Raw genomic sequence first — 26,469 nt, 5'->3', positions numbered from 1 at the left:
CGGGAGTGGCTCAAGAAATGGCAAAAAGACAAAAAAAAAAAAAAAAGAAAAAGAAAAAAAAGACAAAAAAGACTCTTGGTTGCAAATGACAGAAAATTCAGTCCAAACTGCCTTAATCAAAAATCTGGGTCCCTGGAACCAGGTGCTGAAATGAGGGACACATCCTTCCATCTTTGGAATCTGTCTTTCTCTCTCCTACTTTCATTCAGGCTGCCTTATCCCTAAACGGCAGCAAGGTGATGACGCCAGTAGCCTCAGTGGAAGGAGAACAGTACTTTCCTTACGGTCCTTGGTGAAATCCAGGAGGGACACGCTGGTCTGGCTGCCTTGGCCACGTGCCCATTGCTCAGCCAGTCACTAGCCCATGGATGAAATGTGATACTCAGGTGCTAAGTCATTCATTAGTCCTGGAAGTAGCATGAACTCCATCTCTTAGCTCACTCCCAAGCGGTAGGGAGTGAGTTAAGAGATGAGTCAAGAGAGGAGAGTGGGGCTGTTGTTGGAAGAAGGGAAAAGGGATACAGGACAGCAAAATAACAGGTGCCACTGTAGCTACTAATTGTTTATGAAAATGTGCCTGGTGGATTATCCCTCCTGGGTGGGGGAGGCCAGGAGCCTGGAAGGACTGGGACGGACTGGGGCTAAGATGGGAGGGTGGGGAGCTGCAGCCACAGGAAGTCACAGTTTGGCCTCAGGCCAGTTGCAGCCCTGGTGAGTCTCTGGGATTTACTACAGCCAAGAGAAAAGAATGCCCATAAAAGTCCGCAGGTAGAATTAAAAATTACCCCGCCAATGGGGAACGCTTTACAGAATATGTCAGCTGCTCAATGAGCCACAACCATTTTCTGAATGAATGAAAACTCTTTTCTCGATTATTTTTTGAAATTGACTCGTTATACAGAGGATCTGTGATGCTCTGACTTCAGGTGTAGTTTTATATTGTAAAAGACCTCAGTTTTTATTCCTGAAGGCTGTAAAAACGGATTGACTGCTTCATTGGTGCCTGTTACGCTATGAAAATCAAGGGAAATTGTTTTCTTGAGTAATTGTTTCCTTATTTCGTCATCTTTTTTGGGTTGGTTTGTTTTCAGTTTGCCTACAGTTTCGGAAGAACAGAAAGAATGTCACATGGCTGGATGTGGTGTGCTTGCTATATTGTTTATGTTAGCAGGTGAGGAATGACAAACATACCAGTTGTCCCTTAGAATCCTGTCACCAAAGAAACCTCCCCGCCCCACCCCTCCCAACACCAACACACATGGAATCCTAGGGAGCTTGCAACTGAGCAGGGAGGAGAGTGTGGACAGGGCCACCTCCGGGAAACTTGCACCTGTTTCCCTAGCTAAGGGAAGACTCCATTAGGTCCCGGCTGAATGGGGAAGCCTCAATTTCACAACCAAATTGCAGACACAGACTGTTGGGTTTTCAAGACTAATCACTTCCCCAGAGCTGTGTGTTGTCAGTTTCCCCTCCAGACCCCAAGTGGACATTCGTCTCTCGCTGTGGCTGTGTTGACCGACGGCCCAGCTTCTTCCGATGGTGCTCCCTGGCAGAGTTCCTCTGACTTCTAAGGCCAACGACTGTTTATTGAGCTCTTTGCTGTCCCACACAGAAGCCAGGATCCTCGTGTGGCAAAGGAAGCTTTGGAACGCTGCTAGTGTGAAATGAGACTGCGGTAGGTGTAAAGCGCGGCTTTCGAAGGCTTACTAGGCTGTGGTTGGAACTGGGTCTTCTCCCTGCCACCCCCTCCCCCAATTAATCCATCAAAGTCCTGACTCCATAGGTGATTTCATTTGGATTAAGGAAGTCATCGAGGTTAAATGAGGCCACAGGGTGGGAGCCCGATGACCAGGAAGTTTTCTTCCTCTCTAGTTCAGAAGAAGACACAGTGAAGGAATTCCCATTGTGGTGCAGTGAAATGAATCCAACTTAGTATCCATGAGGATGTGGGTTTGATCCCTGGCCTTGCTCGGTGGATCAGGGATTGGCATTGCCATGAGCTATGGTGTAAGTCACAGCTGCAGCTCCAATTTGCCCCTAGCCTGGGAACTTCTATATATGCCAAGAGTACAGCCCTAAAAAGCTCCCCCCCCCAAAAAAAACCCCAAAAAACCAGACACAGTGAGAAGGTGGCTGCCTGCAAAGCAGGCAGCAGTCTGTCAGCAGAACCCCACTGTTCTGGCCCCTCATCCTTGACTTCTAACCTCCAGAACTGTAAGAAAATAAAATTTTGCTGTTTAAGCCACCCAGGCTGTGGCATTTTGTTAGGGCAGCCTGAGCAGACTAATACACAGTATGTAAAAATAATGTAAAATGTCTAATTAATACTTTTTTAATTCTATGTTGAACTAATAAGATTTTGGATATGTTAGGTTAAATAAAATACATTATTGAAATTACTTTGATTTATCTCTTCACTTTCAAAAAAGTGTCTCTTAGAAGAGTTAAAATTATATATGTGGTTTTCTATAGGGCAGTGATCACCTAGACCCTTGGGTTACTATTAAATAGTCTTAAATTTCCCCATTAGTTCAGTGCCTGTTCATGAGGAAATCTCTAACCTTTTTCTGCCTTATAACCCTTCTATTTCTTTTTCCTTTAGTAGCCAAAACATTAAAACCAAACCGAATAAAATAAAATAAATGCATAAAGAGCAAGTGAACATGAGGAAAACAAAATCTGCTGTATTTCCCTGGTATATACTTTCTTTTTTAATTAAAAAGATTTTTCTTTCTTCCTGATCTCTCTTCTGCCTTATTTCTTGCTCCTTGAAGCCAACACATAGGAAGCAACTTAATGATTGTGGTGTAGAACAGTAAATCCCCTGGGGAAAACCACCCCAAAGAGAGTTAGGCAAGTTTCTACACTCTCAACCCTGAGCCCTTGATGGTGGTGATGGTTACGGTGGTTGTAACCATATAACAAGATGGTCAATAAAAACAGGGCAGAGGGGTCTCCTGTTTGGTTTTTTCCCCCAGTGAGTCAGTGCCCCACCCAACTGCAGAGAGGGCTACACTCTTTCAGGTCTTGCTGGCTGGAGGAGAGGAAGGTTCTGCCAAGCCATACTGAATGCATCGTTGGCAACACCGAATGGTATCTGAATAGGTCTGGGGAATCAGAGAATTTTAGCTCACGTCACCTGGAGCAGGAGAAATGTTTTGCCAACAGCAGAGCAGAGTGCAAAATATTCTGGATTAATCCACATGCTTTGGACAAATCTACACTTGGGAAAGAAGCTTCTGGTGTCAGATTTACAACTGGAATTCATGGGTTCCACTAGTTCGGGCCTCACTGTTTATTCCAAAATATAATCTCCTTAGCACAGCCCTCGATTTTCTGAAATTTTATCTTTGGCAACAAATACCTTGAACTAGCAGACTTGCTAGGTTGATTTTTTGGAAAAGAGGATGCCAAGTAGTCGAATCTGAAGAGCCAGAGTGAGTCTGTCAGTCATTCTTCCACATAAAAACAGTGTTCCATGAAGACAGCTACTATTTCAGCTTGTAACTCAAATGTGTTACAAGTGCTTTTCCTCAAGGCATGCATCAGAAGTACCTTATGGGCACCTCCCATTTCATCAAACAGACTATTTCAAAAAGGCCTATGCAAGAATTCAGATGTAATAAGTTCATTATTACTGCTTCATTAAGATCATTAAATAAAACTAGCTTTTTTTTCCCCCTCTGTAAATAGTTGGTAAGAAGCCTTCTATGACTGCTAGTTGCTAGTTCAGTTTGGTGCTATTTATGGGTTTGTGCTAATGGGTAGCAGTTTTACCCACAGTTTTTGCACCGTCAGTGAAAATGCCAACACAGTAAAAAGGGGAAATAACATCTTTTATGATGAAAGTAATTTTTTAAAATCTTTTTTGGACACCTCACGGCATATGTTGCTGGGCCAGGGATCAGATCTGAGCTGCAGTTGTGACCTATGCTCTAGCTGTGGCAATAACAGATCCTTTAACCCCCTGTGCTGGGCTGAGGATCAAATCTGCGTTCCAGTGCTACAGAGATGCCACAGATACCATTATGCCACAGTGAGAAGTCTCATGATGAAAGTAATTTTGAACCTTAACACCCCTTGAAGTGGCTTCATTGATCCCTTGGGGTCCACAGATGACACTTTAAGAAGGGTTTCCTCTAAAGTGTATTATAAATGGAAGGTATTGCAATTTTCCTTCTGAAAATTAATAGCCACTTGGTTTTTTGGTTTTTTTTTTTTTTTGGCAAATCATTACTGGAGATGTTGAGGTTAAGCCAAACTACCTTGTTGGAAACACTGACTAGGGAATTAACGCATCTAATGAAAGACTATACTCAGCAGTTGCCATGGTGCCTGTCAATTTTTATTTAGATTTTTGTGCTGTGTGGCGACTGCCAGAGCTTCCCGAGGATACTTGAACAGAGTGGGTCACTCTTCCTTCTAGTTATGGTGTATGGACCAAGTTATCCCTCAGGATCCCTGTCTGATGGAGCATATTTCCTCCATTCATGTGAAATCCAACAGGCCCTTGCAGTCTTGAAATCTGAATGACGGGGTTCTCATCATGGCTCAGCAGTAATGAACCCGACTAGTATCCATGAGGACTCAGGTTCAATCCCTGGCCTCACTCAGTGGGTTAAAGACCCAGTGTTGCTATGAGCCATGGTGTAGACTGCAGACGAAGTTCAGCTCTGGCATTGCTGTGGCTGTGGCTTAGGCCAGCAGCTGTAGCTCTGATTTGACCCATAGCCTGGGAACTTTCATATGCTGTGGGTACAACCCTAAAAAGACAGACAGACAGACAGAAAAGAAAAAAGAAAAATTTAATTTATTTATTTATTTTTTTGCTATTTCTTTGGGCCGCTTCCACGGCATGTGGAGGTTCCCAGGCTAGGGGTCAAATCGGAGCTGTAGCCACCGGCCTACGCCAGAGCCACATCAACGCAGGATCCGAGCTGCGTCTGCAACCTACACCACAGCTCACGGCAACGCCGGATCCTTAACCCACTGAGCAAGGGCAGGGATCGAACCCTCAACCTCATGGTTCCTAGTCGGATTCGTTAACCACTGCGCCACGACGGGAACTCCGAAAAAAGAAAAATTTAAATGAATTTGTGTGATTTAAAACATCGAGTTTTTGGCAGTGCTTATGAATCCCCTAGTTATTTGAAATTACATATCAAAGTAAGGGACTCACATGGCACAAATATTGCATCGAAACTGGAGTTTAGTCTCTGTAGAGACTTGAGGAAAAGGGGCAACGACCATGTTTTCCTCTCATCCACACACAGTGCCAGGAATACTGTGGTTATCTCTCAATTGTTTTTAAATTAAAAATACTGATGGATAATAGGTTGCTTTGGGAAATCACCCAATAGAAATCCTAATATGTTTTGAAAGTATTTACCTGCATTTAGCTCTCTCTCTCTCTCTCTCTCTCTTTTTTTTTTTTTTTTTTGTAGGGACACACCTATGGCCCATGGAAGTTTCCAGGCTAGGGGTCAAGTTGGAATTGTGGCAGCCAGCCTAGGCCACGGCCATAGCAACACCGTATCTGAGCTGCATCTATGATCTACATCATAGCTCATGGCAACACCGGATCCTTAACCCACTGAATGAGGCCAGGGATTGAACCTGCCTCCTCACGGATACTAGACGGATTCTTACCCCACTGAGTCACAATGGAAACTCCCTGCATTACATTTTAGGATAGAGGAGTCGGTGAGCAAAAAATGGAAATTTTTTCCCTGTCTCTGTGGCACCTGGATGTGTACTTTACCCTGCAAGTTCAAGGGAATGAAATGGACTCTGACTTCAGGCCTGATAAACATGCATGTGCATAACTATCCCTTCTCATTAGTTTCAGTGACTCTTTGGCTTAGTGTTACAAAATACATTTCTCCTGGCAAAACCATGATTTTGTACTTTATGTTTCGATGTTTTTTTTAAGGTCAGACTTCTTCCTCATTTAGCCACCAGGGATGTAGATATGTCTCAGTGTCTTTAAGATAAATCTTTAGAATGATTTGTAATCTGGCATGTCCTTGGGGAGAATGCCTTTAAGTTTAGATTTTAAAAGAGAAAACAGGAATGCAGCTTACTATGGGCACAGAGGCACCCTGCATGTAGGAGATTATTGAAGTCTAGAAGTTGCACCAAATCTAAAATCTCACCTTCTAGAAATCATTCCCATCTTTTCTATTTTTGTCACCACAAGGAGAAGCATGTGATCCTCAGAGTTTTATTTTGCCTTATATCAGACTCCAGACCTTCTGAATTTTACACCATACTTAATTGTGTTCCTATTACATACCCATTTTCTAAGCAGACCTTCCTGGGTGTGATTAGAATTAATTTTATTTACCCTTAAATTAAAACCCAAACAAAATAGATGGATATTAAGGGGGATTTTTTTTTTTTTTTTTTTTTTTTTTTTTTTTTTTTTTTTTTTTTGCTTTTTAGGGCCTCACCTATGGCATATACAAGTTCCCAGGCCAGGGATCTAATCAGAGGGGCAGCTGCCTGACTACACCACAGCCAAAGCAACTCGAGATCTGAGCCACATCTGCAACCTACACCACAGCTCACGGCAACACCCGATCCTTAATCCACTGAGCGAGGCCAGGGATAGAACCTGCGTCCTCATGGATGCTAGTCAGATTCATTTCCACTTAACCACGACGAAGACGACGACGACGATGACCGGGAACTCCAAAATATCATTTTTGGTGCAGAAGTAGATGGAAACAGGTCTGGACTCATGACTCTTACTATCCAATTTAATTGTCGCTTCTGCAGTGGAATGAGTGTGTTTAAATGATAGTTTAAATCAGTTATTTGAAGAACTTAAATTGTTACATGATTAAATTGTCTAGCCAGTTTGGCCCATGAGATGAATCTAGCGGTTTCAGAGGAAATAGCCATAGTATTTCTCAGTGGACTAATTCAAGGCTCTCGACCCCTTTCGGGGATTCGTTGGTGGTGTCTGTGAGATGTCTCACATGTAAAGTTTTTGGTTTAATAAGGTAGACAGATGAATGGACCTTCTGGGTGGGGGGCTGGGGAAAGAAATACTTTTCTCTCTTCTGGCGGGAAAGTATGGCAAATTGGAGGGGAAATGGAGCATTTTAATTGATTGGAGACTCCTCTGGTAAGGCTTCAAAGGCAATAAGAAAGATCACAACTCTTGACTGGGGCTTCCTGGACTAGGCTCTTCCATTTCTTTCTTTTTTTTTTTTTTTTTGCTATTTCTTTGGGCCGCTCCCTCGGCATATGGAGGTTCCCAGGCTAGGGGTCGAATCGGAGCTGTAGCCACCGGCCTACGCCAGAGCCACAGCAACGCTGGATCCGAGCCGCGTCTGCAACCTACACCACAGCTCACGGCAATGCCAGATCCTTAACCCACTGAGCAAGGGCAGGGATCGAACCCGCAACCTCATGGTTCCTAGTCGGATTCGTTAACCACTGCGCCACGACGGGAACTCCGGCTCTTCCATTTCTAAGAAAGAGACGCTGGACCCTTTCCAAACAACTCTATTTCCCCTTCACCCGGTGCTCTATAAATGCAGCGTAGAAACCCAACTTGAAAATCGCCTGTGCAGACAAAACCACTTAAGCCATGTAAGCAAAACTAAATCTAGCTTATATCATGAACATAAGCAAGATTTACTTTAGATTATTTCTTATAAATCATAAAAGAAACTTAGATCATCTTTCTAAAATGCTCTGAGGTAATCACTTCTCACCAATCCCCTGCCATCTGGAAACTCCCATTGCGATAACCAGTCATTTGGAAGGTTAAACCACTTCCTCGTGTCCACTTTATTAGCCACACTGTCACTATTCCCCTGAGCTTCATGCTAGTTTCGAATCTGAAAACTCCCAGTTTGAGAACTGTCCTTATAAGCACAAGGAACTCTTACTAAATACTATTTTATTGATCTGGTTTTAATTTTTGCTGTTTCTAGATTTTTCTTTTTCTTTTTTTTTTTTTTTACTATACTGGAAGCACGCAGAAGTTCCCAGGCCAGGGATCAAACCAGATCCATAGCAGTGACCCGAGCTGCTGCAGTGACAACGCCAGATTCCTAAGTAGCTGAGCCACACATGAACTCCTGTTTCTGGATTTTTTTTTTTTTTTTTTTTTTTTTTGGTCTAGGGCTGTACCTCTGCCATATGGAGGTTCCCAGGCTAGGAGTCAAATTTTTGACTCCCAGGCTAGGAGTCAAATTTTTTTTTTTTTTTGACTCCCAGGCTAGGAGTCAAATTTTTTTTTTTTTTTTTTTTTTTTGGTCTAGGGCTGTACCTCTGCCATATGGAGGTTCCCAGGCTAGGAGTCAAATTGGAGCTGTAGCTCCGGCCTACGCCTCCAGATCATAATTCCGGATCTGAGCAGTGTCTGCAACCTACACCACAGCTCACGGCAATGCCAGATCCTTAACCCACTGAGCAAGGCCAGGGATTGAACCGGCAACCTCATGGTTCCTAGTCGGATTCGTTAACCACTGAGCCATGACGGGAACTCCTGTTTCTGGATTTTTGATAGAAGGAAATATAGTAGGTAAACACTGAGGAGAAGTTCTGGTTGGAGTGAGGATGAGTAACTGAAATCGTTGGAGGTAAGAATGGAAACAGAGTTGAAGCTGAATTGCAGAGGACTTGATGGAAACGCTGAAGAGTTTGGACAGTGCGCAGAGAAGAGTTACTGAAAGTGTGAGAAAGAGATTGCTCTGACCCAGCTGCCCTTGGGGATAACTGATGTAGCAGCAGTGTTTCAGGGGGCTTGGAGGAGCAAAAACAGAGGAGAGAACAGGGTGGAAGGTTCTGAACACGATCAGATGGGAAGTAATGAATTGTGGATTTAGGCTGTGGTCCCAATACAGGGAGGGAGTGATGGCTTCTAGAGATGTGGTCTAATTGGGATGAAAAGGGGTGGTGTTATTCAGAGGAAGATCAGAGGGAGCGTCAATGAGAACCTTGGATTTTAAGCTGGGTCACTGACAGCATAGGAATGGCGTGGACAGAGATGGGCTGCTGAGACCACCATTTTTGGGGTGGTGGACGGGTGGGCAAGGGACAGGATGGTTATTATTTTGGGAATGTTAGGTTTGCAATGCTGGTGGAACACTCAGCAGAAAGTTAGAATATGCGGAAAGAGTGACCTGAGAAATATGGATTTGGGTTGTATCAGAGGAGGGTTGAAGTCGAGACTGAACTGAGAGAGTGTAGGAGATTGGCAGGTGACTGAGGGTGCATTGTGTGGGTCCATTGTTTAGTCCAGGAGATAGAGGTAAGGAGGCAAATAACTAGAGATCAAGGGCATAAGCATGATACTCCCATGTCTGCAGGTCATGACCGCAATGACATAAGAGCCACAACAGCTACTCTGCCGGGGAAAGCCAGGCACATCTGCAGCTGGGATCTAAAGCTGAGAAGTTTGTCGGGCTTCCCAAGGGAGGAAGAGCACTGCAGGCAGAAGAAAAGCATACCCAAAGGCACAGATTGAAGGTGGTGGTGGTTGGATTTGTTGGGGAGCAGGGTGGTCGTAGGAGAGAGAAAAGGAAATGGATGCCACGGACCGTCCAGAACTCGGAGTGGAGGACAGGGAGGGAGAGCCAAGGGGAAAACCAACCAGACTCCTGGGTCTTGAGAGACACAGTCAATAGCAACTCCACTGGTGGGAGAGGGCGGGGTGCTCCATGACCTGGGGCTGCTCGCTTCAGCCCTTGGCCTCATGCCCTTCTTTGCTGAAAGGGGATTTGCTCTAAGTCATTTCTGAAGCCCTGTCCCTCTGAAGTTCCATTTGTCTCTCCAACTCTGGGAAGCTTTTCTTTTCTTTTTCTTTTTCGTTCTCTTTTTCTTTTTCGGGCCACACCCAGGGCATATGGAGGTTCCTAGGCTAGGGGTCAAATCAGAGCTACAGCTGCCAGCCTATGCTGCAGCCACAGCCATGCCAGATCTGAGGCACGCCTGCAAACTACACCACAGCTCATGGCAAGGCTGGATCCTTAACCCACTGAGCATGGCCAGGGATGGAGCTGGAGTCCTCATGGATACTTGTCAGGTTCGTTACTCCTGAGCCACAGCGGGAACTCCTGGGAAACTTTATTTTCTTTTCGGGTGGCATTGACTAATTTAGTGTTCTAGTAATTAGAGTCTAATTGGAAGCCTTGTGACCCGGAAGAGGTACCACACTTCCTTACGGCGTCTGTCTTGCTGTCAGGGCATAGTTCACGCACGGGGAGTAAGTACTTCCTCATTAGTGCTCCCCAGGGGCTTCCATCCAGCAGCCAGTTACTGCTTTGGGGGTGGGAGGGCAATATTTATAAAGGTCTCTTTGGAAACTTTTCTATGACAATTGAACAGCAAAACGTGTGTTGGATATTTACACCGCTTAGAATGGAAAAGATATTTTAATCATCATCCTTCTCCCTGGAGTTTTACCAGCTCCTATGTGTCTTGGAGCGCTTCTTCCTAACAGCAGAAAAAAGGGAGACTTTGCTATCTCGAGGGGTCCTTGCACCGCTTTTTGTGATTTAGGTGAAGGTTTGATTGGAGTGCATGTTTTCTGATCCTCATAATCTTAAATAAATAATCCAAGCCCACGGCATTAATAAAAGCAGTAATTCTGTCAAGTATCCTTGCTAACTTCCTAAACTTCTGAGCGTCCAGACCTGGTGATTTATGAAGGCTGCCAGAATGGGAGCTGTGGTGTTTTTTAGGGGATTCCTTGGGAGGTATACTTTTAAGGGTAATTACCATGTGTCAGAAAGATGTCTTAGCCCCCTGGACACTGGGTGCCCAATTTTATTTCAGGGGTCAAATGGCAGGAGAACTATATATGAAAGGGTATCCTTTCAACAGTTAAACATGCATAAGGAGAAAGTAAATGTAAACTGCGACGCTTAATTCTGAGCGAGTAGGAGTCAATTCAGTCTGTGTTTCTCTTGCTGCCAGAGGTCCGTCAAGTTCTACAGACATTTATTGCAATCTTAACCATGTCCCAATGGAAGAGAGACACATATATGACTTTTGCTGGAGCACGGTCCAGTGCTGGGATTTTATACCAGTGTTCTGGGGGATATGAAGCAAGTGCACCCAACCCAGCCTGGGGGGTGATGGAGGGCGGGTATGTCTTTCCTGAGGAGGTCTTGCCTGGGCTGGGTCTTAAACCATCAGCTGGAGTCATCCCAGTGAACCATGAAAAGGGGGACCGTCAGAGAAAAGGCAGGAGGCTTTCAGCACTGCCACGTGGGATAACAAAGACCTTTCGGTTGGAGCACGAAGGGCAGAAGCAGTCGTAGCAGTTAAAGCTGAGAAGGTGAAGGGACCAGTCAGCTTGGTAGGCTGATGGCCGTTCTTTCCCTGCTAGAACACTTGGCCTAAAATCTGACACTCCCACTTGAAGGATCTGGACTTGGAAGTGGGATCTTGAAAACTGTGTGAATATCAGTCCCTTGTCATCCGAGTTAGACTTCTACTGACCAGGTCGGCGGGTCTTATTGCTCCCTACCCAGATCCCTGGCTCCCAGCTTTCGAGCTCATTCTGGAATCGGAACTTGGATCTGCACTAACCTGGACTGGAGGGTTATTCCTCCCTGAAATGGTCCCAGGTTTCAACATCCCTCCCATCAGCTAACCTGGATCTCCCTGGTTCGTGACCCAGATTCTTGAACAATGTCAGGGACCCTCATGGTAATCCTCTCCCCACCACCCATGGTCTGAATGACCAGTCATTTTAGACTACGCCACCTAGCTCATGCTTCATCTTGCTAGAGCGCTTGAATCTGGTGATTTGGGCTGCAGCTGCTCCTCCTCCCTCTTTGTCTAGACTCCTTTTCCTGGGTCTTCACTGCAGCCAGCCTCAGCCGCCTTCCATCAGGTCCGAACCACCTCCGACCTGCCAGCTGAAGGTGAGCTGGTTAGTGTGCCAGACTGGGCCAAAGCTCCCTAGAATGGGCAGAAGTCCATTTTCAGATGCCCAGTCGTTCCCTTAACCTGTCTCTACCCACAACCCAAACTTAGTTTTTATTTTTATTTTTATTTTTTTATTTTTTATTTATTTTTTTAGGGCCGAACCCACAGCATATGGAGGTTCCCGGGCTTGGGGTCAAATTGGAGCTGTAGCCACCGGCCTACACCACAGCTCACAGCCATGCCAGATCCTTAACCCACCAAGTGAGGCCAAGGATCGAACCCACAACCTCATGGTTCCTTACACCAGCCAAAATGGCCATCATCCAAAAGTCTACAAACAATAAGTGCTGGAGAGGGTGTGGAGAAAAAGGAACCCTAGTACACTGTTGGTGAGATTGTAAATTGGTGCAACCACTATGGAAAGCAGTATGGAGATTCCTCAGAAAACTAAAAATAGAATTATCATTTGATCCAGCAATCCCACTCCTGGGCATCTATCCAGAGAAAACCACGACTCGCAAAGACACATGCACTCCAATGTTCATTGCAGCACTATTTACAATAGCCAAAACATGGAAATAACCTAAACGTCCATCGACAGAGGAGTGGATCCAGAAGATGCGGTACATATACACAATGGAATATTACTCAGCCATTAAAAAGAACGAAATACTGGCATTTTTAGCAATATGGATGGACCTAGAAATCATCATGCTAAGTGAAGTCAGTCACACAATGAGACACCAACATCCAATGCTTTCACTGACATGTGGAATCTGAAAAAAGGACAGACGGAACTTCTTTGCAGAACAGATGCCAACTCAGACATTGAAAAACTTACGGTCTCCAGAGGAGACAGTGTGGGGGGTGGGGGGATGTGCTTGGGATGTGGGATGGAAATCCTGTGAAATCAGATTGTTATGATCATTATACAACTACAGATGTGATAAATTCATTTGAGTAATAAAAGTAAAAATAAAAAATTCTTAAAAAAAGTCCTTTGTGGACAATTTTGTAATTTTTTCTAGTATCTGTACAGTTGGATAAACGATTTTCATGACTGCATTTTAGGGCTCACTGCACCATCGATGATACTTGAATGTAACTTGAAGACCCCCAAAGATACAAAGCTTTAGGACAGAGGAGGGGTCCTCCATCCTGAGTTCCTGAATGGTGGCAGAGAAGAAGGTGTCCGTGAACCCAAGGCCCCCTTTTTTTGCCTAAATACTCACTTCCCCTGGCTGGGCACGTTCGTGGTTCCCGTCAGCTGTGGTGACTCAACCTCTGAGGATACATTTGGAAAATCCAAGAGAAATAAAAATCATTCGAAAGTTTTTTTCTGAGTCCTTAAGCATCACTGCTCAGTCAACACGGGCCAAAACCTTTGTCAGAACAAACTTCCTTTTGAATTGGATGGTGTTTACTAATCCCTTACAGGTCTGGAAACCTGGCAAGCCCTTGCCTTGGTGAGGTGTCCTAGCACTTCCACGTGGCACCCAGAATTCAGAAATGGAGAGCTGCACCAATGCCACCGAGCAAGGAGCGAGGCACCTGTCCCCCGAGCGCCCCGCCCCTGCCACACCATCCACAGCTTATGGGAAAAACGGAGTGGTTGAAGGTGAGGAAGGAAAACAAGTTTTCAGATTTTTCATTTTCCTGCTTTTCTTTTTCTTTCTCTAGTGGCTGTGCTTCTTTAAAATCTCCCCTACGGATTTTCCATTCTCCTTTTTTCGCAGTGCTCAATGGTGATCTGGCAGTAGATGAGGCATTTTCTAGATTTTTCTGGCCTTCTCACTATCAGGAAAGAGTATTTCAGAATATGGTGACCCCCCGAGACGACTCCAGGAGTTTCTTGATGGCCTAGGCGTTGTCACTGCTCTGGCTTGGGTCGCTGCTGTGGCATAGGTTCGATCCCTGGCTCAGGAACGTCTGCCTACCTCAAGTGTGAAACAAACAAACAAACAAACAAACAAAATACCTGTTCCAGTTAATTTTGAAAATGACGGTTAAGCTCTCATGGATTTCTGAGGAGTCGCTAGCATAGACATGTTTTTTGAGAGCTTTGTAATCATTTAGAGCAGAGTGACTTCTTTAAATGTCATAAATATCTTGAAAACTTTTGACATTTTTTCATTCTTTTGTGCAGTTAAAAAAAGGTTTCTCTGGGAGTTCCCGTCGTGGCACAGTGCTTAATGAATCCGACTAGGAACCATGAGGTTACGGGTTCGATCCATGCCCTTGCTCAGTGGGTTAACGATCTGGCGTTGCCATGAGCTATGGTGTAGGTCACAGACGCGGCTCGGATCCTGCGTTGCTGTGGCTCTGGCATAGGCTGGTGGCTACAGCTCTGATTTGACCCCTAGCCTAAGAACCTCCATATGCCGTGGGAGCGGCCCAAGAAATGGCAAAAAGACAAAAAAAAAAAAAAAAAAAAAAAAGGTTTCTCTGAATTAAAAAAAAAAGAAAGAACATGTATATCCCAGCACAAGAATTTATTTATCTATTTATATTTATTTTTAGGGCAGTACCTGCAGCATATGGAAGTTCCCAGGCTAGGAGTTGAATTGGAGCTGTAGCCTCTGGCCTACTCCAGAGCCTTCGTAATTCCAGATCCAAGCAGTGTCTGAGACCTACACCACTGCTCACCGCAACGCCAGATCCTTTACCCACTGAGTAAGGCCAGGGATTGAACCTACGTCCTCATGGATACTAGTCAGGTTCGTTAACCACTGAGCCATGACAGGAACTCCCCAGCACAGGAATTTATGTGAATGATTAATGAGAGTCCATATGTGAATCTGAAGCATGATTTAAGAAATAAGGAGATGAGCATTGTATGATATATAATATATAGAAAAAAAAGTTTTAAGGCTTATCATTTGCTTGCTTTCTTAATTTTAAAAAATATGAGACAGGCAGTGATAATATGTCCTAAAAATGTCTCCATAATACTGGGATACTTTCTAGAAAATAAAAAATTGTTGTTTTTTTTCTCCATGTGTTTGTTTTGATGCTGAATCAGAAGACAACAGTGAAGGTATTTAAACAGGTGAGGTTAGTTCCCTAAGCTAAGGGCCAGCCCCATGTTTATTAGCTGCCTCGATTTCCCTACATGTAAAATGAGGCTTAAAAATAATACTTCCACAGAGTTCCCATCATGGCTCAGTGATTAACGAATCCGACTAGGAACCATGAGGTTGCAGGTTCGGTCCCTGGCCTTGCTCAGTGGGTTAAGGATCCGGCGTTGCCTTGAACTGCAGTGTAGGTTGCAGATGCGGCTCGGATCCCGAGTTGCTGTGGCTCTAGCGTAGGCCGGTGGCTGCAGCTCTGATTTGACCCCTAGCCTGGGAACCTCCATATGCTGTGGGAGCAGCCTACGAAATGGCAAAAAGACCCCCCCCCCCAAAAAAAAAACCTTCCTCATAGGGTGGTGGTGAGATTGAATCAGAGTTGGTGTAAATTATACACTGTAGAGCCTTGCATAGAACACCCACTGATAAACACGTGCTCTTCTCAGTATTATTATTATCCACAGTTTCTGGTACCTTGTGAGTACATGATAAACGCTGAGTTGATCAATTTTATTTAGCAATCTTTTTTTTTTTTTTGGTCTTTTCAGGGCAGCACCTGCAGCATATGGAGATTCCCAGGCGAGGGGCTGAATTGGAGCTGTAGCCACTGGCCTACACCACAGCTCACGGCAACGCCGATCCTTAACCCACTGAATGAGGCCAGGGATCGAACCTGCATCCTCAAGGAGGCTAGTCAGATTCTTTTCCGCTGAGCCATGACGGAAACTCCCATTCATTGTATTTTTGTATTTGCCTTCTCACAGACCAAAAACAGAGGTATGAAAGATGTCATTTTCATCCTGTTTGGAATCAAATGTACACTTTTCCTGTGAGCCGCTGACAGCACAATGCTAAGCCATCCCGTGGCACAATATTGAAATGAAGGAGGTGGAAGAATATTGCTGGTTTGGGAAAAGGATTCATTTGTATGGAAAAACAGAAGCTCTAAGTTAAAAAAAAAAAAAAGTTGACTCTTTTATAGAGAAATGTCCACGCCATGCAGAGCCAGAAAACTTACTTCCCCTATTAGTTTTACAGAATTTTTGCAAAGTGCTAAAGCAATTTAATGTCGGGATACAATGATGCTAAGAAAAATAAATGAATACATTTAAAAGCTTCAGGCACCCATATGCAAAGGCCGCTAGGCATTTTAATAGGAGATAAGTAATAACCATTAATCATGGTTTCCAGACGTTTCCTCACATTACCTTAGGCAACTGTGGCCAGGCTGAGGCCTGGTACTGTGAGGAGGAAGCTGCTGGTCCCGGATAAAATAGTGATTTTTTATCTACACTTTCCACGTGGCATTTTGTCTACACTTCCACCCTCTTACAAGTGAGTCCAAAATTGCACCTGTTGACAACTTAATTTTTCCCCCCTTTGTTTGCCCTCCCCCGAGGAAAAGGTAATAAAATCAGTGAAACGTGCATTTCTTTGCTTGGCATAAATTTTGGTTATCTTGAGCTAGACGAGTTGGGAGAAGCCCCCACGGGCGTTGGCGTGACTTAGGCAGGGACCCTGCTTCTATCCACGCGTGGAGTCACAACGTTTATTAATAGAATCCTTGGCCTTTTTAGATTCAAAGCCTTCGTGGGGAATCTGATGAAATGCTGAACCCTCGTTCCTCAAAATACACGCTGGAAAATAGTACCTCCACGGCGTCCCCAAAGATCCACGTCTGTCTTGAGACCCTCCGCGATGGCCCCACGCAGATGTCATGCCTACGTTGCAAAGCAGTGAGAATCACATGGAGAATGATTTTTTTTTTTTTTCAAATGCCTCCTAGGAACAAATTGGTAACCTTGCTCACCTCTCTTTTGCCTCAAGTCTCTTTTTTTTTTTTTTTTCCCTTGGTCACACCTGCGCATGGAACCCGCGCCACAGCAACGACCTGAGCTGCTGCAGTGACAGTGCTGGATCCTTCACCTGCTGCCCACAAGAGCTCTCTAGTCTCCACCCTTACAACTCGCTTTCCCAAGCTTCTGGCATTTTCTTACATTAAAGTTACAAATCAGCTGGATGGGCGTTCCAGATGCAACAGCCATTCAGCCACGTCTGTGGCAGAATTTCACCTCCCCCATCCTAAGCAGGCCTTTAAAACAAGGCATCTTACCTTATCAGGAAAAGTATCATCCGTGCTTCCTTAAATGCCGGGACCGTGAAGTCAGTGACTCCCGGCAGCTCTGTCCACCCCCGCTCTTCTCATGGTTCACACACCAACCTGTGTGCCTGCTCCTCTGCCCTGGGTAGCATATTGGGTTCTGGTTCTCTTCTCTGTAACCGTCTCTTTGGAACAGAGGGTCCGAGTCAGCTTTTCATCCATGATTTGATGACTCTTCTTCTACATCTGAGTTAACTTCTACTGTAGTTAACTCCTTTTTTTTTTTTTTTTTTTTTTTTTTTAAATTTTTAATTTTTTTTTTTAAGAGCTACACCTGCCACATAAAGAGGTTCCCAGGCTAGGGGTTAAATCAGAGGTGTAGCCCCTGGCCTACACCACAGCCACAGCAACGCAGGATCAGAACCAGAGTCTGTGACCTACACGGCACCACCAAATCCTGAACCCACTGATCGGAGCTGTAGTCCCATCTTCAGCCTACACACCACAGCTCACGGCAATGCAGGATCCTTAACCCACTGAGCGATGGCAGAGATTAAAGCTGTGTCCTCGTGGGTGCGAGGCAGATTCCTTTCAGCTGAGCCGCGATGGGAACTCCCCATCATTTCAGTGTAACTACTCTTGCACTGCATCTGCTTTTTATGTGGTTGAAACGAATACGCATGAGGAAAGCACAATTTTTTAAATATTTTAAAGCTTGGAGTTCCCGTCGTGGTGCAGCAGAAATGGATCTGACTAGGAACCATGAGGATGTGAGTTCAGTCCCTTGCCTCACTTAGTGGGTTAAGGATCCTGCATTGCCGTGAGCTGTGGTGTAGGTCGAAGATGGGACTACAGCTCCGATCCGACCCCTAGCCTGGGAACCTCCATATGCCGCAGGTGCAGCCCTAAAAAGACAAAAAAATAAAATAAAAAAATAAAATAAATAAATTTTAAAGCTTGATATTCCGGACTCGCTATTTGACCTTTAGATGCTTTAATAGAGTGACAAGACCACCGGGGCAAGAATAAAAATGGTTCTGTGTATTTTAAAATGTACTGAAAAGACAAATGTGTGTTTGAGCATTTGGGTTTCCTTCAGAGGATAACAGCAAATCTGGCATTGTCACTGCAGCAGCTAGGGTTGCTGCTGTGACGAGGGTTCGATCCCTGGCCCAGGAACTTCTGCATGCTGCGGGTGCACCCAAAAAAGGAAAAAAAAAAAGAATGAGTGTTTAAAGCAAGTCTTATTTCCTATAATTGCTTTGAGTAGGTGTTACTGATTGCTTGCTTACCTCAGGAGAACATTTAGTAAATAATGATACAGGTTATATTTAATAGTTTAAATAACAATGAGTCAGATGTGTCCTGTGTTGCAATATGTTGCATACATGAATTTAAAATTTTATGTAAAATCATTATTTAATGATTGTATTAAAGTTGCACATAAATTCGCTAATCTGCACATGTGCAATTTTTGGAATGAAATTCCTGCTTTTTCGTTAATGGTCAGAATTGAGAGTATGGCAGTATTTTATATGTAGAAGTGTTTGGGGGAAATAAATTTTTTTTGTCTACTGTACATAATTCAAAGAAATGGGGAAGAAGGGCAATAAGGGAAATAAAAATTGTTCAGAAAGCACAGGATGGTGACGGAGTTCCCGTCGTGGGGCAGTGGTTAACGAATCCGACTAGGAACCATGAGGTTGCGGGTTCGATCCCTGGCCTTGCTCAGTGGGTTAAGGATCTGGTGTTGCCGTGAGCTGTGGTGTAGGTCACAGACACGGCTCGGGTCCCATGTTGCTGTGACTGTGGTGTAGGCTGGCAGCTACAGCTCCATTTTGACCCCTAGCCTGGGAACCTCCATATGCCACGGGAGTGGCCCAAGAAAAGGCAAAAAGACGAAAAAGAAAAGAAAGCACAGGATGAGAAAGAGAATGGAATTATACTGGCGACAGCAAAGATTGTAGGAGAAGAAGAAAGAAGAAGAAGAAAGAACATGAGCAAAAAAACAAGTGTTGACATCCTCTTCATTTTTTAAATTAAATATTTTCTTATGGAAAATTTAAAACATATACGAAAGCAGAGAGAACATTACGAATAAACTTGTACCTATCCATCAGGCAGCTTCAGCAAGGTCGATGTTGTTTCACTTACACGAAACCTCCATCCTCTGTGTTATTTTGAAGCATATCCCAGGCATTGCATTGTTTCATGAGTTAAGTATCAAAGTAGTTTTTTTTTTTAATAATAAAAAAGCCCCTTTAAATATGAAGTTATCTTTGGATTCAGACAGAGCAGAGTTCAAATTCTAGCCGAGGCACCAACAGCTGTGGGGCCTTGAGCGAAGGCACTCACTCTATACATATTTATTAAGCATCATCTGGAAACCCAGAGGCAAACAAATACATTGAATAATTTCAGAGAGAGATGGATGTAACGGAGGCAGTAATAAAACAGGGCAACGCCACCAAAAGGGACTGGCAGCCTACTTCGCACTGAGTGGTTGGGAGGGAATAAGCCCTTTTCCACTACTCCAGCTTCCGGTTCTGAGAAAGAGGACCTGACCTGTGTCTCCTGTGGCTCTTGAGAGTTAGTTAACATCTGAGAGCGTGTTTAGCACATGCCTGGCACGTGGCTGGCTCTCCATGAGGGAAAGACAGGATGGTTGATTCTCATCCACGAGCTCCCCTTCCCAGGAAGGGCCGTGATGGACCACGTGCATCATTCTCACTGAAGATGCATTGAGGTGTGCTGGGCTCACTGCCACAACTCGAGCCTGTCGGTAAAGGCTGTCGGCTCTGATTTTATTTCCCCACAGGGCACCTTATTCTCAAATCTGGTGAATCTCTGGAGTTGCATCGGTAACATGAGGTTACATCGGACCTTTCTCTCTTTCCTGCTCCTTCCCAACTTTGTGGGAAATAACTGGCTTATAAAGTCACCATATTTTTAGGTGGAAAAGACTATTTTCTTTTTGTGCTAAAGTATTTGAGAAGAGCTGCTTAAAACCTTAAATTCATTAAAAAAACATCTTTCGAGATTGAGTTTTACAGTTTCCAATTTGGCAGACACATAATTCTAATCCAAACAAAGTGCTGCTGGCAGTCTATCAAAAAAATGGAAAATTTCAGGTTTTAGGAATGGCTACTTTTCTGGGATTTAATGATCTTTTTCATAAAATTTTAGCAGATCAACTTTTATTTACATTAAACATAGGCTTTGATCCAAACTCCATGTAATGAAGCAACAAACAAGGAAAAAAAAAAAAAATAGAAGTCAATACAGTCATTCACTTCCTTTAGATTTGGGAAACGCAAGGCCAATGAGTGGTGTTTATACAAATCCTGCCTGCTTATGGCTGAGTAAATTTAAAGAACACAGGCTCTCATTCTGCAGGAATGGGTAAACAGTTTCAGCCATCCCTGTTGCTTAATCCTAACTGGAACAGTAAGAAGGCTGAGGATGGATGAGCTTTAGGACTAGCTTATCATTTTTTAAATCATTTTATCATTTTTTATCATTTTATGTTTTTTATTTGATTATTTTTTATCATTTTTTATCATTTTATCGTTTTTAATCATTTTATCATTTTTTATCATTTTCCGCCCTGCCCCCGCCCCATCAGGATTTACACGGAGATCTACCAGGATTTTTTGCCAGTCCTATCAGCTGACGAGGATCACTCCACCAATTGGCCCCTTGGCCCCTCAGTGCTGCTGGCCCAGGCTTGCACAGGTCCTCTCTTGGCTGGGGCTTTGCTGCTGCCTGGTTGCCTTTTCATTTGTTTGTCCTTCACTTCTGAGACTCTAGTCTCCATGAGGGGTGGTTTTCAACCCTTGTAAAAATCTCCTCCATTCCTCCCAGGTACTTAGACCTGGGAAATCCTTTGCTCCCTTCCACCAGACAACCTTCTCCGTCACTTTCAGGAAGCAGCCTCCTCCTCAGGCACCTCACGGAGCCAGAGCAGAGCTGCCCGGTGCCTTCGCTTACCTGGACCCTTCTGATTTTGTCTCAGACTCTCCCCTCTATTATCCTTTGCTCCTGTTGGGTCTCCCAAGCTCGGCGTGTGTATTTCCACCCCTGAGTAAAATTCAGTCCCCTCATCCTCCCAACCAGGTTAGGTGTCAATTGCCACGGTACCAAATTCCCAAAAACTTAGAGGTTGAAACAACACGTGGTTCTTCACTCACGGTTTTGCAGGTCAGAAGACCAGCTTGGGTCCCAGTGGAATAAAATCAAGGTGTGGGCTGACCGTCCTCCTTTCTGAAGGTCCCTGGGGAAAATTTGTTTCCTGCTCGTTTGGGTTGTTGGCAGAATTCAGTTCCTCATGGTTGCAGGACTGAGGTTCCGGCTTCTGCATTGGCTGTAACTTGAGGACCACAGGCAGTGCTGCGAGGTCACTGCATTCTTTGGCTGGTGGCCTCTTGCCTCACTCTTCGAACCCAGCAGTGGCAGCCTGGGTCTTCACATCCTCCATCTCCATGGTGCTCTTTTCTGCTGAGCTTTTCTACATTTAAGCACTCCTGGGATTGGGCTCAGCCAGACAATCCAGGATAATCTCTGTAAATTAAGGTCAGCTGATTAACAAGTCCGCCTCCATCCAGAAACATAATTCCCTTCTTCTGTGTAACACAACGTAGACAAAGGTTTTGGCGTTAGGACATGGATATTTTGGGGAAACCATTATTCTGCCACTACCACACCAATTAAAAAATATATTTATATGTACTTTCCCTTATTAAACCAATTATAATACACATTCATTAAAATATATGAGTAGAATTAATAATTAATTAGCAGAGACTTTGTGGCTAATGACTATGTGTACAAACCCATGCCTTTGTGGGTTTTTTGTTGTTGTTTACAAAATTGGATTCTTTATATGTACTCATTTTTAAACCTTTTTTTCCCACTTGATAAATGGAGATTTCTTTATTCTGCTAAAGACGCCTTTATATAATTTTTAGGGATGCATAGTATTCTATTGTCAGAAGTACCACACTTTGATGAATCTCCTTTTGTGGCTTCCATTATTTTTTGTTGCTACAATAGCTATCACTCTTGTCACTCCTTTAAATACGTACTTATTAGCGATAGTTGTTCCACGGTGAACAAGGAAACCTTAGCTTTTGGCGCCATTGTAGGATTTGGTGGTGAAGTCTGACAGACATTGAAAATTCTGAGCTGGAGGATTCAAAGATAACATCTGAACTGTCTGTGCTATTGTCCTGGTGATTTCTTCTGAGTGGCAATAACCTACACGTAGCTCCTTCACTAAAACAGGTGCTATTTAGAGTGGCCTGCGGGGTAGAGTCCATGGGCAGAAAGAAACTCTTACTATACATAGGTTCTGGTCCAGATGTGTGAACCAGTTCAGGATCAGGAGTGGACACAGCAGACCCAAACTGCCTATTTTCCAGTGGGTGCGAGGAGACAGGCTGTAAATGATGTCTTCATAAAAAAAATAATAATCTCATGTAATATAAGATAAGTAGATAGACGAAAGACACAGGAATGCCAGTGGATGAGTGCAGCAGTAGTTTGCAATTTTAAATAGCAGGGGTGGGGTGTGTCTCGCTGAAATCTGACGTCTTAGGAAAGACTGGAAAGGAGGAGAGCTTTCAATGAGTATCTGGGAGACGAGGTTTCAGGAAGAAAAACCAACCAATGCAAAGGCCCAAAGGGACTTTTACCCACCACCTCACACGTCTCCAACCAAGAGCTGCCTCCCAGGGGCCTTGGGGAGTGGCCTCTCTGATGGGTCCCTTGTATTTTCCCAAGCCCTTAAATCTTTTCACTCTGAGGCATTTATTCCAGGGCTCAAACAGACCATCAATTAATCCGCTCTAGTTTCTACCTTGGAGGGGGGGGTAGTGGAGTAGTGGGGGAGGGGGCTTGTGTGACTATTCCCGACCCTTTGAGTGAAATATCTACAAGACAAGCATCCCTTTCTCTTGCTAATATTGACCAGCTCTTCTTCTATTAAAAAGAGGACATTATTATGCTAAGAGAGCCTTAGTTAGACTGATAACATGGGAGCCTTTTTTTTTTTTTTTAAACCTAATTGTCATATACCTTGGCTTTAGGAGGAAGACGGGTAAACCCTCACAAAAGAGGATAAGGGAAAAACACCCCATCCAGATGCAAAATCCTAGAAATAAATGTTTAAAAGAAATCTGTTGTCGACTTACTACAGGGTATTTATTCTTTCTATAGGAATGACTTCCTTCATAAGCCATGCTTTTAATAATCTTGACCCTTGGACTTTAAGGATCTTGAGATTACTTTCAATTTGGAAAAGTCTGCTTCTCCCGGATCCTTTCACTAAAGATGTGATTCTAGTTGAAATAAAAGGAAGTTTCCCAAAGCTGGCAAGACTAGAGAGAAAACAGGCTTGGTTTAGGGAGTAGTAGATACATCTACCTGAGGCGACCTGGGGACGAAGGAGCCCAGCCCCTTCCCTGGCTTAGGGTAGCACAGGACTTAGAAATCAGTGCCAGGAAAGAATAAACCCAAATTTATATGAAAAGACAGAAGCGGCTCCTTTATTATAGCCCAACAGTTATGACAAATGAAGACACATCCAAGAACAGATAATGAAAAATTTTGAATTATTGCCATTGTTTCTCATATTCCTGAGACTCCTGAATTAATATAGCATACCAGTCTGAAGATAAAAAGCCAGAAGCTTTATCAAATACATTATGTCTGGCAGATTGTCTACACTGAAGTAACTCAAAGTCCTGGTAGTAGTTTGGGTCTTGTGTAAGAAGTGGCATGGATTTTTCTAGGAGGTATTGATATACTTATCTCTTTATTGGAAGCCAAAATGTCTGACTCCTACGGTTTTATCCTTTGCTCATTGGAGTGTCAGGTGTATTTCTTCTTTATTTCTGATTTAGCTGAATCTACTTTCTGGAGGAGCCTGGATATTCTCTTCCGTAAGTGTCAAGAATACTGATCCAAGAGGGAAAATGAATTTAAGGCCAATCCTTGAGTAAGAGAGTGCCTAGAAAGTACCATTAAATGTAATCTAGGCCAAAAACTCAACTTGTGCAACAGTCAGACGTGGGTAGCTTATGAATATGTACAGTAGATGAAGAAATGCTTTAACTTTAAATTATTTTATGTGACAACAAAATATCAAAATTATCCAAAATAGGGAATTATACATTTGCTGGAGGATTTAGGATTTTAAACCTAGTAGAGAAGAAATTTTTTTTTTTTGCCTTTTAGGGCTGAACCTGCAGCATATGGGAGTTCCCAGACTAGAGGTCAAATCAAAGTTGCAGGTGCTGTCCTATATCACAGCCACAGCAACACTGGATCCTTAACCCACTGAACAAGGTCAGGGATTGAACCGGCATCCTCAGTGACACTAGTTGGGGTCATTACCACTAAGCCACAACAGGAAGCCCCAAACCACTGTTTCTTGATTTTGAAAAAAATTACCTTCTAGCTTTGTAGATAGATAGGTAGACAGATAGATACATGGAATATATAACTTCCTATTTCTGTATTTGGGATGTTTGTATTTTTATACAAAGATATTGAAATGGAATTTGTTTATAATTAAGTTCTGACTGCTGTTGATTGTTCCTCATAATAAAGCTATTTATTAAAAAAACATAATATATAAAAAGCAAGTAATCACTTTTTATGTCTTAAAGTTAGGGATTTGGAGGAGTCTTCCAACTATCTCCTGAATGGAATAGGGAAAAATGAAAAGGCACAATAACTATTTTAATGAAATCTTTTTCCTCGTACCTGGGGTTATGGTGATACACAATGGGTTAATTCAACATACATGGGAACTTGTGGTTCTTAAATGTAGAAATTGTTCCATTGCTAATTTCCCCAGAGACTTCTGCAGTAAATAGTATGAAATGTGCATTAAAATTAGTACATAAAACAGGACTATCTTTTAATAAGGCCTCTTATGCAATGGCATATCTAAAAGACCTTTGGTCTCTATTGCTATACGTTTGGAACTGCCAAAAAAACCAAATTTAAAATCTAATTAAAATGAAATGAAATTGTAATCCCAAAGTGATAATCTATTTCCCCCTTTCCTTTCTATCCCCACACTTAATCTGAAATGCAACCCCCCCTTCCCTGGGAGTCTTCAATCTAAAAGGACAGCATCATATATATATATATATATATATATATATATATATATATATAAATTTTTTTTTTTTTTTTTTTTTTTTTGCTTTTTAGGGCTGAACCCACGGCATATTCCCAGGCTAGGGATCCAATCGTAGCTTCAGCTGCCAGCCTACACCACAACCACAGCAATGCCAGATCCAAGCCATGTCTGCGACCTACACCATAGCTCATGGCAATGCCGGATCCTTAACCCACTGAGCAAGGCCAGGGATCGAACTCGCATCCTCATGGATCCTAGTCAGGTTTGTTAACCACTGAGCCATGATGGGAACTCCAGCATCGTATCTTTAATTTTAATGTTTACTATTTTTCTCAGTGTCATGGGACAATACGAATACATTAGTTTTTAAAGCCCAAATAATGGTTCAATTAGAAAGCCAGTGGGATTTTCCAGGAGTACATATGGCCTTAAAAGAATTTAAATGTGCCTTGGAGGGTGTTTTGTCGGCATGTCCCATGCTTTCCACAAATGACATCAACACTGAACGAATATCACTCCTTCCCGTGCTAATAAATACGTTATAGCTACTGTGTACTTACTTCTCGCTCTCATCCAGAAGCTCATACAGCTCACCCTGCAGCAGACACTTGCAAACAGGAGTGTGAAACACAGAGCAAGTTCCAGGAAAAGCAGTTGGCTTTTTTACCTCAAGGCATAAAAAAATAGGCCTTTTGCCAGGTTTTTGGACACCTAATTCTTTACCAGGCTACCTCCCCTCCCTCCCCCTGCCCTCCGGGACCATTCAGAAAGAAGAAAGAAGCCTCCAGTGTGCAGGGGAACAGTGACCCAAGATCTGTTTAGGTTGTAAACATGATTAAGCTACTTTTCCAGAAAGTTCTGGAGCACTGCTGGTGTTCACTGAAGACGTCTCCCAGGATGGCTGCACTGACATTTTGAAAGAGGCAGGTTGGGACACGTGTGGATGCTCCTCCGTGCTATGTATGAGCCAAGCAGCTTGCTGTGAAAAGCTGTCATTTTTCCCCTGGGTGTGTCAAACCAGTTTCTCCGGCATGCTGGCTATGAAGCTGAGGCTTATCCAAAAGGAGGGGCTGGTGAGGGAGACTGCGGGGAAAGTCAGCTGCTTCTTTAAACTTCAGGTGTGAAGAGAAGCGAGGACGAAAAAAAGAAAGGAAAAAACCCCAAAAAACCCCTGCTATCTTGCAAAGGTCGCTCCATTATCTGTGGTTCCAAAGAGTGGAGCCACCCTCTCTCTGGGCTCATTGGGA

The 26,469-nt window shown here is 43.6% G+C and overlaps 1 long non-coding RNA gene across 1 annotated transcript; it reads left to right on the top strand.

The window, feature by feature from the left end:
• Nucleotides 1-1,260: 1,260 nt before the first annotated feature.
• On the top strand, nt 1,261-17,200 carry LOC106504316 (uncharacterized). Its single transcript, XR_001297695.3, has 3 exons — nt 1,261-1,675; nt 13,336-13,516; nt 16,547-17,200. It is a non-coding gene; the product is annotated as an uncharacterized LOC106504316 (long non-coding RNA).
• Nucleotides 17,201-26,469: the final 9,269 nt, after the last annotated feature.

The sequence above is a fragment of the Sus scrofa genome, chromosome 7, assembly GCF_054392235.1.
Source record: "Sus scrofa isolate SSC_HxYL_T2T_F1_AM1 chromosome 7, Sscrofa_HxYL_maternal_Yorkshire_Landrace_v2.0, whole genome shotgun sequence".
In the NCBI taxonomy this organism is placed as follows: Eukaryota; Metazoa; Chordata; class Mammalia; order Artiodactyla; family Suidae; genus Sus; species Sus scrofa.
Note: the sequence above shows the minus strand (reverse complement) of the source record. Positions and strands in the feature narration are given on the sequence as shown.